Below are 2461 nucleotides of genomic sequence, written 5' to 3'. Positions count from 1 at the left end.
CTACTGAAATAATCTAATCAAAATGAAGGTACCACCCACAGTAGGTATACACTCACAAGAAAATTTTTGCTCTAAGGACAAGGTCTTTTCTGTGGCCATACAAGCCTCACACTACCACAGGTATTGATCCATAGGTCCATAAAACTGAAGAGACTAGTTATCTGCTTCCATACTACACTCAACATAGAATAGTTAGACAGGCATAATATAGGTATTCTAAACATTCCCATACATAAAGGAGGACATGGTAGTCACAAAGTATTCACTGGTCCATAGCAGTTTGGGGAGCAGTGTTCAATTAACAATAATCATGCCTTAGACAAAAATCATTGGCTATAATACTGCCACTCCTCAAAGCTTCAGGTAGCTTTGAATGCATCTGGGATATAGTTGGAATTTCCTTGACTAGAATTCAATGTTTGGCAATAATCCTCCATGGCTCTTTGTTCCCACTCTGGGTTCTGGGTTCCTGGTTCTATCTCCTCCCTGAATCATCCTTGCTTTTCATGGAAGGTAGGTTGTGTTTCCAGTTGAGAAATTTTTATCAGTTTGCTTCATGCCAATAAAGTTTTGGGATCTGAAATACTCCTTTATTTGAATAGTCTGTTTCTTTCAATCCAAGGTGATATTGTTTTTTAAGAAATAAATTTCTCAAAAAACTTTATAGGCATTTGATGCATTTCACGGGGGTTCAATCCACAAAAGTCATATCCACAGATCTTTCCTAGATAAAAACTTCACTATCCTGGGCTCCTGCTGAGATGGCTGAAGGATAAGACCCGTAGGCTTCCTAGGAAATCTGTTTTGTTTGAAAAGATCTGTGTGATGTATACTCCTAATGTCTTCAAACGTCCTCTTCCATTGCTGAATATTCTGACTTTTGATCTTTCTGAAGTTTTGGCAAAAGTTTATACAGTCAATCTGATTTTCTTCACGACTTTATATTTTCTTAACAGTGTTTGGAATCCACTTCTTAATGTTAGCATCCTTTCCTACCTGGAGATGCTGATGATCTTCAAATGCATGAAGCCCTGTTTCCTTTTTTCATTAACAGTTGTTTTCTCAATTAATCTCTCTCCTGTAGCATTTACCCAGCAAGAGGAAACCAGTAAGACCTCAATACTTTGCTTGGAAATATCCTTAGCTATATACATAAAAGATTGTCACTTACAAGTTCTCATTCCATATGACTGCAGAAGACAATTTTGCCTGCTTTTCTGCTACTACATAATAAAGATCTTCCTTTCTTTATTCTCTAACAGTATATTTATCAAGGCTTTTCAGCTATCAATGGACAACATAGTTAAATTCAGATTTCTGTTAATAGTCTATTCAAAGCCATTTGGGAATCCTCTATTTTACTCATAAAATTTCTTACATTTTCAACCCACTGTCTAGTTCTAAAGCCATTCTCAAGTTTTTAGGTATTTTTTACAGCAAAACCCCACTTTCATGAACCAAAATCTGCATTAGCTATCTATTGATGCTTAACATATTACCACAAACTTAGTGAATTAAAACAATAAACACTTATTACCTCACGGTTTCTGTTAATGTAGCCTGTGCATAAATTCAAAATCATCTAATTCTGTATCCAAGTGTGCCTACTCTCTAGAAATCCAATTGAGTAATATAGGCCCTATAGGCTTTAACTGAAGGTGTATTCAAGGTTGCATTCAGATGAAATGTGGGCGATATGTTAATTCAAAACCTATCCGGTACTCAACCAAACACTTAATTAACAACAACAAAAAAAGTCATTATCTTTCATAAAAGCACCATTTAACTTTCTACCTGGTATAAAAAGTACTCAAAAATCTTGTTCCGGGCTTGGGTTTGAAACAAAAAGCTCCCTAGTCCAGCCGGCCATCAATAAATCATTTTTCCTTTCCAAAATTATTCCTGAGTCCTGGCCTTTCTATACACAAATAATTAAACCTCTCTTGAATTCTGCAACACTGTGTGTCAAGAGTTTGAACACTACTTGTGTGGATTCTTTGATAAAGGTCTCACAAGGCTGAAATCAAAGTGCCAGCTGGTATATATGCCCAAATGGAAGTGAAATTGTGGAGGAACCCTCTTCCAAGCTTATTTGGGTTTTTGAAAAAAATAATTTTCTTATGTCTGTACATATGAGCTCTGAACTTCTGAGCTTCTTGCTAGGTGCTGACTGAAGGTCTACTCAGCTCATAGAAACCACAATGCACTTCTTGCCAAATGAGATCCACATTTACTTACTTATTCAAAGGTATCTAGGGAAAGAAAGTTTCTAGAGCATATAAGATAGGAATATGGGATCTTATATAATGTAACATGTTCACAAAATTGACATCCCATAAACCATGACCTCTGTCATATCTCTTGGTTCAAAGTTACAGGATCCATCGACACTCAAGGGATGGAAATCATCCATGGGCATGAACACCAGGAGGCAGCATCATGATTATCCCTCCTAGAGTCT

At 36.5% G+C, this 2461-nt stretch overlaps 1 pseudogene; it reads right to left on the bottom strand.

The window, feature by feature from the left end:
* Positions 1–204: 204 nt before the first annotated feature.
* On the bottom strand, positions 205–359 carry LOC139439794 (U4 spliceosomal RNA; annotated as a pseudogene).
* Between the last annotated feature and the right edge of the window lie 2102 nt (positions 360–2461).

The sequence above is a fragment of the Dasypus novemcinctus genome, chromosome 1, assembly GCF_030445035.2.
Source record: "Dasypus novemcinctus isolate mDasNov1 chromosome 1, mDasNov1.1.hap2, whole genome shotgun sequence".
Lineage (NCBI taxonomy): Eukaryota > Metazoa > Chordata > Mammalia > Cingulata > Dasypodidae > Dasypus > Dasypus novemcinctus.
Note: the sequence above shows the minus strand (reverse complement) of the source record. Positions and strands in the feature narration are given on the sequence as shown.